This window comes from Accipiter gentilis, chromosome 2 (genome assembly GCF_929443795.1).
Source record: "Accipiter gentilis chromosome 2, bAccGen1.1, whole genome shotgun sequence".
Taxonomy (NCBI): Eukaryota; Metazoa; Chordata; class Aves; order Accipitriformes; family Accipitridae; genus Astur; species Astur gentilis.
The window spans coordinates 10,683,871-10,698,520 of NC_064881.1; the positions used below are offsets into that span (position 1 = coordinate 10,683,871).

The 14,650-nt window shown below is 43.9% G+C and overlaps 1 protein-coding gene across 7 annotated transcripts in view; it reads right to left on the reverse strand.

Moving 5' to 3' along the window:
• The window catches only part of PCMTD1 (protein-L-isoaspartate (D-aspartate) O-methyltransferase domain containing 1), a 45,604-nt gene extending 31,613 nt beyond the window's left edge, over positions 1–13,991 (reverse strand). Inside the window, exon 1 of one of the 7 annotated variants that reach the window (XM_049817350.1) lies at positions 13,914–13,991. The gene's annotated coding sequence lies outside the window, so the exon portion shown is untranslated. Of the gene's footprint in view, positions 1–11,838; positions 11,954–13,393; positions 13,468–13,817; positions 13,861–13,913 lie in introns of those variants that run through there. The other 6 variants (XM_049817394.1, XM_049817402.1, XM_049817368.1 and 3 more) reach the window with 6 other exon arrangements.
• Between the last annotated feature and the right edge of the window lie 659 nt (positions 13,992–14,650).

The following is a 14,650-nucleotide window of genomic DNA, read 5'->3' on the forward strand; positions in this document are numbered from 1 at the left end:
ATGTAAACAGCTACAACTACTGACTTAACCTGAATTGCATTGACCTACTTGGGCAGAAAATGTTTGTCAAGTCTGATGTAAGCTTAAGTCCTGATCCTCCTGTTTAGGCCTTCAACAGCTGTTTATACAAGATTCCAGGTGTGTGCTTGCTCTTACTCTTCCTTCACCTCCAGTCACCTGAACACACCAAACAGCACACATGGTACCGCATTTCTTTCAGAAGATGCACTGAAGCTTATGGCGCTCCACAAACATATAAGCAGCGACAAGCGCATCAGTGCAGATTTCATGATCAAATGACCTTAACCTTGGTAGTTACATAAGGGCATAATTTTTGAACCAACCTTGCTAAATGTCTACTCAACGTTTTGACTTTCTTTTTCTTTATTAAAAAAAAAAAAATCAAGACAGTTCACAGGAACTTAAAAGTAATAAAGCAACATAGAATTTTGTTGGTTGTTCACCCAGGGAAAAAACCAAAACAAAAACAAAACCACATATTTTCTTTTTCCTTCTTTGGACTGGGATATATTCCTTTCTCAGTCTATGTTTTCTTCTGTACTGGATTTGTTTTACTCATCTGAAATTCTACCTACCCTCTTCACAAAATGGCAAGGACTGAATGCTGAAAAGAACATTTTCTATACACCAGTTCTATATGCCAGACCTGTTTTCAGGTATGCTGATAAAGACTTTAAAATTCATTACCTTTTATTACAAAGCAAAGCAAAGAATCCTACTTATTTCCTGGATGGAACTTTTAATGCATAGCTTAACACCATATCCTGATTCAGTTCTCCTCACTGCTTAAAATCTAGGCAACCAAAAAATGCTTGCAAAGCTGAGCCTCCCAGGCTTCACAAGCAGTTTCTTCAAAGTCTCCCATCTATGACACCACATAAGCATGTTCGGAATGCCTACTTCAAAAAAAAGAAGTAAGAGTTCACCATTTCCACCCCAGACAGCTAGAAGCGTAATTTGCCGCACTGGGGTGAAACCTAGAGTACAGGGTAGTTTCTGAATTTTAAAGGTGTAGATCTATACCCAGTAAGTACTAAAATAGCCTTATACCCTCAGAAAGCAAGTCCTCAGCTGTGGTCTCTATCTATTTAGGGCTGTGCTTATGATTCTCCAACAGTTGTCACTATGGTCACCACAGACCCAGCTTCAGTGTTCACATCCTAGAATGCTCTCTGGGCCACTAACTGACCTTTCTTAATTATATCCTGCAAAAACTCCCTGCCAAGAGACAGAAAAGCTGTCTCACTGCCCTAGTTTACTGACTCATTAATCGCTAGTAAAGACTGTCTGTTGGTCATCTGCACAAAATTATTGTCCCCCCACCTCCCACCTCAAATACATGAGATCTTTGGGATTTGCATACCCACAAGTATTTTGAATCTAGTCACTCATGTTACAAAAAGCTTTAAATTGGTAGCAAGCACAGAAACACTCCCTTCTCTTAAAAGGATCTGCTAGTATCTAATTTCACAGTAAGCTTTAATTTAGCCGGTCTCTGCCATGGAACTTTTGTTAAGAAATGCTCTTATTTATAAAATGAAAAAGCCTCCATGGATGAGAGGCTGATGAGATGTTAAACAGCTCTGGAATACTCTGATTGCCCGTCTTCGCAAAAGTCTCATGAGATTTTAAGCACCCAACATTATTACCTGTGCAGAAGACATTAGTCTGTCAGGCAGAAACAGTTTGTCCATTACTGATGCACAATATTAATAACCAGTTGCTGCTCAGTCCCCAGAACCAGCTCCTCCTCATATTCTGAAGCAGATGAACAGAAGTGCTCTGAAAGTCATCTTCCAAAGCAGCAAGATGCTGTTAGCTAGTATCATCAGAAAAAGCAAAGAACTAAAATTTGTTATGTGTCAGTCCAGTGATACTGTCTACAAGATTTAAAGAAAAAAATTTTACATTATTTCAATAATTTCAGAGAGCAGTGTTAACTGCTAACAAAAGTCTGAATAACTGATTGACAATGACAAGAACTGATGTCTATGGCAGTGTATGATGCAGCTTGAGTGGTGGAACTAGGCAGTTCCTGGTAACAGTACTTGATCAGAGCAGCATGGCATGCTTTTTTCACAGTACGCAGTGATAAGATGTCAACAAAACAATAGTTGCCAGCCTGTTGCTTACCATCAGAGTTCAGCTACATGCAAACTGGCCTTTACATCTCAAGAGGTTGCGTGTATACCTTTACAAGTGAATGAAAACTAGCTCTGTGCTGACTCTGTGTACCCTATAGTATCTGATCAACTGCAGATTTCAAAACAATTAATATTGCTTCTCTACCCACACGAGTCCAAAACATTTGGTGGTGCTCGTTTGTAAGATACTGCATAAAATGGTCTCTTCTCTGGGGAGTCTAAAATGGCTTAGTGACCTGTCAAAGTCCCACGAAAGATCTTATAAGCAAAGGATGTCAGCTTAACCCAATGTCCAACATATAGAAGATCCCCTATCCTTCCTCTGACAGCAGTGTCTGTGAAAGAACCTGGCAGTCCTCTTATAGGACGTTTTTTAAGGTCTCAGCTCGTGAGAGGTGTGCATACAGCTCTGCCTATTCCAAGGCTACAACTATTTTAAGTGCATCCAGTATAAACTAGTCAAAGAGTACTGCTTTATCACAGGCTGGCTGGGAGAAAGGAGAAATATGAGAAGCTTCTCTAGAGGGCCTAACAGACCCACAGAAACAGGAGGTACCAGGTAATAGTGGCTTGTTCACTGGCAAGACTAAAATACCAAAAGTTCGTAAGACAGATATGAATCAGTGATGTTTAATACATACAGATGTCTGATATTCACTCAGTCTGTATCATGCACCTGTTTTTCAGAAGAGAAACTGCTGTCTGTGCACATATTTCACAGGAATTAGTGAGCTACAGAGTGACCAGGCTGCAAAACTCATTGCCACAATACATAGCTTTGTGCAAGGGTATTTAACAGAGAATACTCATTTCAAGCAGGTTTATGTAAGCCGTTAACAGTCAAATGTTAAGAATTAGAAGAGCTGTAGACAGATGTGTAAAAGAAAAAACAACACTTGGAGTATCTAATCCTGTTTAACCTGAAAAGGTAGAAGGCATACAACCGACACAAACTTTTCTGCAAATTTTAAGATTATCCTGATCACAAGACAACCAAGACATGATGACATAAATGAGAAGCCAAATACTCAACATTTTTAAACCAAAACTTGTTAGTTTGTCATGACCTGAAGGTAACAAACCACAGTAAAATATGGTGCTCCTTTACTTTCAGTATCACCTTCAGAGAGCAACCAGTAACAGCTGGCAAGGGGTGGGCAAGGGGGTGGGGAGAATCCTCTTTTATAATGAAATATCAAGCAGGTTTAGTACAAGAACTGAAACATACTTTCCTAACCTTCTACCACAAATGTAGTTTCTGCAGCTAGAGCTCTTAAAGCAGATCAAGTCACAGCTCATATAATTTTGAGTAGGCGAAATGTGGCCCATGACAAAGTATTCACTATTTCAGCCAGTGGTAAAGTTCAAAAGCTTATTGCACATAAACATTTCAAGTTACTTAAATAACTCATTTCCAGCAGTAACAGAACAACATACGCCTGTTGCCTTTAGCAAAAGAAAATAGAAATGAGGTCAAGTGTAAAAATAGAAGATGGTTACATTCCTGACACTTGAAACCTCATCTTAGAGCTATGCATTTACTGCAGTCTCCAAAAAAAACCCAGGCCGAAATAAAACCCAAAATATCAGTCAACTTTATCAAGCTCCAAGTGCACTAAAACCTTCGGGTTTTCTGATCTTTAGAAATACATCTAAAAGCATCAAAATAGCATGCAATAATCACATCATAAACAACTTCTAATACTGTATTACCAAAATATTTACTTTCACAGCCTGAGAGGCTCAACTTTTATTATGCATCCTCTTAAGAGACACTAAATAAATAAAATTAAAGAAAAAAAATTCAAGTCCTGATCCTGTTTACTAGATTCTTAGAACAGTCCACTGCAGTACAACAATATGTTTTGAGAAGTTACTTTATTACTTAGGCCTGCAATCCTCAAGAGGGAAGAATTGAGTAAGGCCTACTCCCGTTTCCTGCTTCTCTTCCTCAGAACCATGACACAAAATTCTTTCACCGATGCAATCTTCCAGAAGTATCACACTAGATCACCAGTTTTTTCAAATGTAGTTTGTTTAGTAAAACACATGCACACTAAGTTACTTTTATCTTGTCAAAGAAAGCAATGGCTATCTACTTTCACCTAACTTTCTTGGTTTTAATCCTCAAATCCTGCGTATCTCCAAGCACCTCACATTTAAAGGACCATGTCATAATCTGTCTCATCCTCCAGATATACCATAAATCTATGAACAGCACACCCTAAACTGATGTGACCTTGTCCATAAATCCCTGTTTCTTAAGATGTCCAATGCTTACTTTATGTAAAAGAGATTAACTATCCCTTCATGGTTCTTACCAAAGGAAAGTGGTAATTTATCAAAACTTTCAAAACGTACAAATCAAGTATGAACTAAATGTATTTTAAAAGTATACCAAAGAAGTCTCTACACAAATATGCAAGTCATCGGGGGGGGGGGGGGGAATCAACACCTTTTTTTACAATTTAAAAGGTTACAGCCTTAAGACTGTTACCAAAGCCTGTTCCACAAAGTTTCATGCAATCATTCTAGCATTCTCCCTGCTCCTGTTGCTATTAAAAAACCCTACTTTGAGGTAACATTTCAAAGTATTGCTTTTGTAACCATATCACTTTAATTCACACATCTACAGCCAGCCAACAACTTCCATAAATTTTCAACTGGGCTTGCAAACGATTAAAGATTATCTGCCAGCACATAGCAAAGTTAACCCTGTTCCACACACAGACAAAGGAGCAGAGATGCACGCTTGTGGGTTGGTGAACTCACCTTAACGCCCTGACCCAGCTCCTCCCAGGGCTACTGCAGGAGAACCATTGGCTCTCCCCACATCCCCACCACCACCCAGCCTCTCCAGGGCACTTTTCAAATAGAGAGATGTCACTGCTTACAGGGTTACTAGATTTATCATGGGATGCAGGGAAAAAGCACTTGGGAATCGCACGAGTCCTGTTACGGGATGGTTAGAGCAGGAACCAAAGGTTGGGAAAGGGGGGGATCAAAGTAGCTTGGGGAGGAACAAGCATGGGAAAACAGAGAGCTATGGTGACAAGAGGGACAGGTCACCTGTGAACAGGTTGCAGGTCAGTATGTGTGTCTAGCTGTGCTCTGCCCCAAATCACTGCTGTCAGTCCTGTCTGCTCATTAACCTCCTTTTGTAACTCTTTTCCTGGGGCTCTATTCATTGTGCACGTCAATCTACTTGACAAGCAGAGTCACACCACAGGTCACAGGGGCCCGCAGGTCTGTGGTGCCAACAAAGAAGGGGGTTAGCTTTTGCTGGTCAAGGTGCAATCACAGGGAATACCAAGCTGGACTAGCCAGCAAACCAGCAGTGTGGCCTGGGAACCAGGGATGGGGCAGACCGTCCAAGTGAGGCAACTGAAGGAGGCGACTGCTAGAGAACCTGTGGTGTTTGGGATTGGTGGCTGAGCATGACTGTGTGCGTATCTAAGAGGCAATGGGGAATAAATGAACCCAAGGGCCAGTTGCAGGGTAGAACAAGTGTCTAATCCCAGTAACTGGAAGGATCCATACTATATACATGCATTTGTCACTAGCAGACATTCAGCTTGACCATCCAGAAAAGTCAACAGGATAAGGCCACTAGCGCTGTTTGCGCTTGCATTAGCACTGTGCTTTCTGTGTTGGTGTGGTGGCCAACTAAGCATTTATGTAAGTACATGCTGAATACATGTGTGTTTGTGCTACTGAGAATATGTGCTCAGCCTCACTATTGGCTGGATCTGGGGTTGTGCATGCTTAAACTAAGAACTTGAAATACTCGGAACAAAACCCCTTATAGCCCTTCTTTAAAAGCCAAAACCAAAATACATAAGCACATTTTTAACTTGAAAATGTTTCTGTACTACTGTTTTTCTTTGTCTCCAGGTATGAATCAAGTACTAATGCAAATATGGCTCCAAAGTTATGATTTACTCACAGTGCAAACAATAGCAGATGTAGTCTGAAGGGGATTTGGAGCATTTGGGAAAGCTTCAGTGACCACTTCAAGATATTCATACAAATATTTCACCAAGAAATGAAACTTGAGAACCTTTTATCATTGCTTATGTAGCAGCTGTGCACTTGCACAGTGTATCTTCAGCTGCATAATCCTACCCCATCAGGTTTTTTTCAGTCATACAAAGCACATGGTTTTCACCTGAGAGAAATGTAGTTTACAAATATAACACAAGAGGCTGCTACAGTCACATAACCTGCTGTAGTTATATAATGAACAACTCCAGTTTATCCAGAGCCCCCCAGAATCGAGAAGTCAAATCCTACACTGACTTTTTCTGACATCCAGAAAGCATTGCAGAATCTCAGGAAATTCAGCAGTAATGAGTTTTTGTCCTAATGAATTAACTGAAATAAACAGAGACTAAGGCCTATGGGATTTATAATGTTGCAACTGTCAGCTCAGCAGAAGTTACAAAAACTCAGCAACTCAACTTTTCTGTGTCCTTCCAGTTTCATTGACCTCCTGGCTGCAATGATGCCAAATTTAGAGTTTCCTGAAGGAAGAACACAGCAAAGCTTAAGAAACTAGACAGCAGGTGGCTACACAGAATGGAAACAAAACCACAGTTCATTCTCAAAAGGGTAAAGGGGAGAGCTTCGCAAATAAACAGCAGGGTCACACGTCCCAGCAAAACCCTACCTGCCAGAATCCAACAAGAAGAACATAGTAAACAAGAACTTCATGGGTCTTAGGCAAAGATTTCAGATGGAAATCCAATCCTTTAATGGCAAACTGATGTCCTAGTAGAAATACTCACAGCATTCCTGATTACTTGAAATTATTAGTACTGCAGGAATATTAACCTTTTGCTTTGTTTGCTGAAATTAAGCATCTCTGTTAGTGAACTTCAGAGTTCATTTTCAGCAATGCTAACTCACATACCTTTTAGCCATACCTATCAAGCAAAAACAACCGTGTTGAAGATATGATTACCAGGATAGTGGCTCCAACTCTCTAACTTTGATATATACAACATTTTATAGCACAGTGGTCTGGACTGGGTTGAAGAGTATTACTTGGCTTTTTCTTTCGAATATTTGTAAAGAAAACCACATGGTAATTCCTGAATATCCACTGAAAACATTTGCTACAGAAATAACCCAAATAAATTCTCAGAATAGTAACCACTTCTCATTCTCCCAACCACATGGTCCTAATTCCTCATTCAATGTTAAAACAACCATTTATAGGAATCAAGCCTTTCATTTAGGACAGGGACACCACAGGCATATCAATTGCTGGATGCAATTCACTAGCTGACTATTACCATAAAAAATTCCAATGACTACCACTACACTTATGGAAGCCATACATTGATGGAGGTATCTCTTTTTGGAGAAGCAGCTTGTCATTTTTTTAAAAAATATGAACAAATAATTAAGACAGACATGTCATCTCTTAGACATTCTCTTTGAAATTTAGTTCCCTTTCACTCCTGAAGGCAACAGGAACTGATAGCAAATGCTATTTGTTTTGCTTGAAGGATAGTATCAACATGCATACTGTGAAGTTACGTTCAGGAGCACACGTATTTTGTGTCTACTACTGCGTAGTGCCTTTCACAACATCTTAAACTAGTACCGTGCAAGAACTCTGATTTTACTCCAATTGCTACCACTAAATCTATAAACATTTGTAGACATCAGCTAGAAAATAAAAAGAAAAAAACCTTCCCAATGACATTTAGATGCCTCCTGGTGAAACATTATCCAGTGTCACAAAGTTGCTGCTATTCATCCTGAAAATAGTTTTCAAGATTGCTTAATTTGCCATTAGAAATATGCACCTATCATTTAAGACTTTAACAAGCCAATTGTTAAAAAAATATGAAGAAATAATCATGATTACTGACAGCTTTAATAAGCGTTACCTATTTAGAAATCGTGCAAAGAAAAGTTTTTTTGTAATAACAGCAAGCCTTTGATACTTGTGATGTGACTCAGGTGCTTAAACAGACCTCTAGTGCTATTGTAGGTTCTTATGCTAACTATAGGCTACTTGGCCTATGATATGGCAACAGTTAGTGTTAAGTAACACAAGAGAAAACTCTTCTGCCCACATCCTGTCCTTGCTTCCCTGCAAATAAGCAAGAAGTGTTGCTGCTGTTGTGCGATTTAAGACTCCTAGGCAGAACACAAACCACGTAAAGCTGAGGGATGTGTCCTTTGAAAGGAACACAACAGTTGGGACTGGAAAAGCAACCAGATAAAAGTTAAGGCATCCTCGGCCAAAAGACTCCTAAGACGAGAGACCAAAAGAACGAACCTGGAGATGCTCTGACTTGTGACCAGAACTGAATGTGCAGCCTGTCACCACCAGGTTCTAAAAAACTCTCAGGACTGAGATCCTGTTCACAGTCACTACGTTGCTGCACAACTGGTTGGTTGTACACATATTCTTTGTGCATTTGTGCATATAAACACACACCATCTCCAGTAAAGGGTGCGTGTTAGTAACCAAGACAAAGACTGCCCCTTTTCTAACTGCTCAGCTACCTCTACTTGAATTCATTCTGCCTGCCATCTTTTTTTTAACTTCAGAAGAACACAGGCCCTCAGTAGACCCTATCTCATATCTAACAGCTCCATGCTGACAACTCAGATGCCCTATAGCACTTTCACATAAAAGTCCTTCACACAGGATTCTGAACATCCCACATCATTATCAAACTGCTTGCTCTCAGCCTGTTAGTTTTTAAATTAGTTTTTAAACCTTATTTTAGGGGTTTGTTGGCAAGTTCTGGATTGTTTCCTCAAACAAGTTTTTAAACGCTAATTCCACTTGTCTTCTTTTACATGCTAGAAACACTGCAAATCCAAACTCAGCATTTGTTTTGCAACTGTATGCTGAGCAAATACTACTTTGAGAAAATCTGGAGTGAAATGCAATACTTGAGAGAAATTCTAAGACTCAGTATTTTACATCACCTTAACAACACTTGAAGTACCTTAAATCTTCAACTTCGTGCAACGCAGAACTCTATGTTCTGCACTTGTAACAAACTAGATCTTTACATCCTTTCTTCACTAAACATTATACAAAACCAGAACTCCAGAATTAGCCTTCATTAAATGCATCTTTTAAGCTCCAAGTCTTTCTCTGCCACAAGACAGCCTTCTAACCAGAGGGGCAGTTTTCTCCTGCTCCACGATCACCTCCCTGCTCTAGAACTCCTCCACATGAGAATACACCAGAATCTGTAGCCTGAGAGTTACCATGGTGACTCCTGATGTCACATCTAAACTATTTTAAGGCTGTGGAGTTTGAGGTTTTTTTGTTGTTTTTTTTTTTTTTTTTTAACTGCTCTATGATGACTTCTAAACCAGTGCTTTCTCTTCACAATGAAGGACAAATTATATTTTTGTGCTTCAATTTAAAGGACTAATAAAATTGAGAAATAAATCACATACCAATTGTAGTTGCAACATACAAATGATGGACACCACAGCTGCTCTCTAGATACAACTTCCAATAGTTTTGCTTTCAGAAATAAGTTTCTTAGGACTAAGTGCCATTGTTAAAGGACATCTTTACTTTCAGTTTACTTTTCCTTTACTTCTACTTTACTTTTTACTTTCAATGTTCCCAGTAAGCTTCTCATCAGAAGTACATTCAAGAACACACACATTCATCAGGATTTCAAGCTCCTTGGGATTAGTTAACATCTCTGTCAACTTTGCAGTAGCAACACTAACTCTGAAACATATAGTTGGCCAGGACAAAGAACTAACACTACTGTTCTGAACGGCAGTCAGCTTATCTTTCAGACCTGCAAAAAACGATATTCAGCATCCTAACCTGCTACAAATTCTACCCTTTCTTCAAGGCCGAGAAGTCCAGCCCAGTTTTCTTAAACAACATAGCAGCAGCAGCAACTGCTCTAAGAGCTTGCATTAAGCAGCCCTGAAGGCTCTCATTAACATCCACTGCACACAAGGAAGTCCCAAAGGAACTGGAACACTGCAGTTATTTCCTGATGTTTTAATGTAATTATACCCATAATATTTAATATAAAATACTTCACTTTACTCCCTAGAAATCCATAAAAGGAAGAGATGGAACACTGTGATCTCACTTCTGCAACCAGATACATTAAAAGAATTCTCCATCAAAAAAATTTCTCAGTCATTGGTTGGAGAAGATGAAGCATACAGATCAACTTCTGACCCTACCAGAAGATTCCTAGAGTGCCTTTAGGCCAGTCACGTACCTGATTACTCATTTGCAAAACAAGATGGCACACATATGCTTCCTACTTTTGCTTGTAGGAATTCACATTCTAAGTAGGTAAAATAAATGAGGTAATATTCAATGATGTTTGCATTCAAGAGTGCCAAGTGCTGTAGACATCAAGGCACTTTCCTTACACAGAGAGCTGATTAATGATCAGCTACAGAGCATCACTTTCAGTTCAGCAGGGTAAAATAGCAGATCTCTGTGACATTCCTGCTGAAGATGGGAACAAAGCAGGAAATGAAAGGAACAGGTGCATGTAAAGACACTTCTCATCCAGAAACAATGACTGTATTCTCAGGTGTTTCTTACAATGCACTGAATACTTGGATGAGCCTTCCCATCCTGCCTAACTATTTCAGAATTGCTTTTAATGTATTTGTTTTGGGAAACTCTTAAAACTCCTGGCATAAACCTTTCTGGAACACTGTATGGAAAAACTATCTTGCTTATATTGAGTTTTGGGAGCATCTTTGGGGAAAAAAACAAAACAAACCTGTATTACTAACCATGTCTTGCAGTAGGAACTCCAAATTTGATCTTTGTGTTACTCTTTTTTCTTTCAAATTTGCCTAAAAAACTCACAGCCAACATGTTCTTTGGAGACTTCCATCTGCACTGGTATTATTCTTCAGTCTACCTTTAGCTTCAGAATACACACTTACCAGCTGAAAGGAACCACACTTCAAGTTTCCAGAAACACAGCCAAGTGACTGCTCTGGTATGGTCCAGTACAGGCATGGAAAACTACAATACATATCTGGCAGTCGGGTCCTATTGTTAGTCTCCTGTTAGGCAGAAGCCTCTTCAAAAGGAGCTGCTGCAGCTTGGGGCAGTCACTGACAGGCGAACAGAAGACTGAGCAATAAAAATCACCGATCTGCCAAGATTAGGACTATAAAAATGGCAAGACTTCATAAATATATAAAGAGAGTACGGCAAAATTCAAACTGGCTGGTCAAGTATCTAAAGCAAGTCACAACACAAAGTCTGAGATTGGATGAAGAAAACCCAGGAAGAAAGCCAATTAGGAACAACAGAAAGATTTTTACAAGAATTCTGCAGTGAAGATCAGAGATTATGCAGGGAAGGAACCTAATCCTGCACAGACCCAGTGATAACATTTGGCCATCCAGGGCTGCCCAGTATTACATACTTTTTTCTGTTTCTGTGATTTCATGACAGTCTACTCACTGCAGATCTCCCAACAACATCCAATTGTTTTTCCTTGCAATTCTGAGGGACACTGACTGTTGTACAGAACATCTGGCTAAGTGTCCATCTCCAAAGCCCTCATTGTGGCTCTCTGACCTCACTCACGTACTTCTTACATTCCTATCGTTACATTATATTTATTCACCCAAAGTCAGTTAAAATACCAATAGATCTTTCACACATTTCTCCACCTACACATTTAAATATTTTTCAAACTTTCCCAACAAATCAGGCTGGAGTTCTGCAGAAGACAGCTCCATTTATCCAAGCCTGATTCCTTCCAGAGATAGTCTGCCCAGAGTAAGGTAAGGGTCCTGTGGGGGGAAAAAAAAACATGTATCACACATATTATGATTCATTTGCAAGAATAATGAATTATGGTTACAAAGGCATTCTCAGAATACACTCTTATTTACTAACTTTAAGCATTAGATTTTTTTCATCTTGCATCTTAAAAGCATTCTCTGTAATACAGAAGGCGTATGGTCAAGAGGGATTGAGTATCTTCACTAATTCACTGTAGTGCTGACTAGCCTTACCTGTGTCTCTTTTTTGTGTGTGTCTCAAAGTTTATTGCTTATTATGAGAAGACACCTTACTTCCTTGCTAAAGTCTTGCAGTTCAACTGTGCTTGACTTTTACCTGACAGGAGTAAAAAATACCCACTAGGAGAACAGTGGCTACATGGGCAAGTCCTGCAAGGACACGAGCATTCTCCACACACTGCACCAGTTCAGTACTTCCATCTGTTCTCTCATGCAGACCCTAAAGATGTTTTCCTTCATCTTCCACCAAGAAAAGTGAACAACACCCCACCCCACCCCCCCCGCCCCGTCCTTCCACCATAGGTGGTTTTTCTTTTTTTCCCTTTTGCTGTCAAAGACGACAGAGCTGTACAAATCAGGCCCAGGTTGCTGACTGCGTATCAAATAAATGCCAAGATTCCTTCCCCCTCCGCCCTCCCTTCCCCTTCCTCCAACTTCACTGCGAGTCGCTGAGAACTGCCGAGGCAGGGGGGAGGAGGGCGACGAAGCAGGAGAGACGAGACCCGCAGATGCACAGAAGAAGGCGGCCCGAGGTTTCGGTCCGAAGAGGAATCACATCGGCCGCAGCTCTGCTACAGGCAGACGTGTCCCCAGGACGTCTCCCCCGAACAGATAACAACAAAGAAAACAGAGAAGGGAGGAGGTGGCTGCCCCGGAGCGAGTTCCTGCTCCTCCCCTTACGCTGCTCCCAGCCAAAACAGAGACCACAATGTAAACAGAGGCAGAATGTGCGTTTATGGCAAGGCGGGGGGCAGCGGCAGCCTTCTCCTTCCCTCGCGGCTGCCGCCAGGGCCGCTCACCGCCGCCTTGCCCACGGCGGCGTGCGGGCCGGAGGGCAAACTTACCCTGCGTTTTAGGTACTTCGCTTATGTAAACAAAGTATTTTCCTCCCGCTGCTGCCACACCACCTCCCCTCCCGAAAGCAGAGACACCCTTCCCTAGCCCACCGGTTTTTCTTGAAACAGAACAAAATGTTGTCTCACGCTCCCTTTTGCCTCCTCCAAAATGCTTCGGCCTGCAAGACGCAGCCCCCGCAAGACGCTGAGGTTACAAGGATTCGGGAGGGGGGGGGGGGGGGACGGGGACGGACGGACAAGCTCCCGTTCTCACTGCATTTCCTCCAAGGTAAAAAAACCAAAACAACACCCCAGCCGTCACGGGGAAGAGGCAGGGCGCAGAGCCACAGCGGGGAGACGAGCCCTCACCTGGAACCTTCTCTCTCGTCCCCGTCCCCTCACACCTGCCCCGAGGTCGTGGCAGCCGCACCAACCACCTCTCCTCCCAACCCCTTTTTGGGCCAGAGATTATTTATTACGCAGGCGGCGAAAGGACGCTGGGGGGGGGGGGGGGGGGGGGGAACCGACCGAAGGAGGAGGAGGAATGGGCTGCCGAGGGCGTACGCACACACTGCCCGTCCCGTCCGTCCCCACCCCGCAGAGGCGAGCGGCGGCAAGCCCTCGCCCCGTCCCGGCTGCGCGAAAACAACCTTCCCCCTCCCCCCCCCCCCCCCCGCTCGGCAGGGCACGCGCCTGCGTGCGCGGCCAACGGACAATGGGAACCGGAGCGCCCGGGGAGGCGAGGGGAGGGCCGGGGGCCGGCGGGCCGCGCTCCCCCGCCGCCCCAACTCACCGTCCCGGCTGTCCGACGGCGGTCTCCGCGCCGCACGGCGCAGCCGGGGAGCGCAGTTCCGCCCGGCCCCCTCCTACCCGCCCGCGGGACACTCACCCGTTCTGCAGCGGGCCCCGGACCCTGCGCGGGGCGGCAGCGGCGAGACCCGCCTGGGGCCGGGGGCGGGTGGGGTGGGGGGGGGGGGGGGGGTGCGGAGAAATGCAGGCGGGAAAGCGCTCCCGTCGCCCCGGCGGAGCGCAGCAGCGGGGGCGATCGCCGAGGGAGCGGGGGCCGCTGCGAGCGGAGGGCGGCGTGCCGCCGGCGTTACCCTCCCCCGGCCCGCACGTCGGAGGGGTCCGCGGGTCGCCGCCGCCGTTTGTGTCGGTGCGAGAGACGGCGAGGGGAGGAGGGGCCCCAACAGCTGAGAGGATGTAAACAGAAGGTCACGTGACCCTGCGCCTCCGCAGGCGGCCAAACCCCCTCCGCGCCACGGGGCGGCTCGAAAGGGGGAGGGGGGGGAGGCGAGCCGCTCTGCTTCGAGCCGTGATTGGCCGCGCTTTGCCAGCGCCAGAGCCAATGGGAGGCCGGCGTTCACGGCCTCGTCACCAGTCGCCTAGGGACGTGGGGATCCTTGTCCTCTCGGTAGCGCCAGGCCACAGGCTCTCCCCTCCCCCGCCCGGTTGGAAACCCCTTCCTGGGAGCGGGCCGGGCCGCGACGCCCGTGTCCCCACCGCCCGTGGCAGGCGGCCCGCTTGTCTCCCGTGAGCCGCTGAGGAAGGGTTCTCGCAGTGGAGGGACGGGCCGGGGGCCGGGGCCGGGGGCCGGGGCCCGGGCCGGCCGCGGGGGGAGGAGCC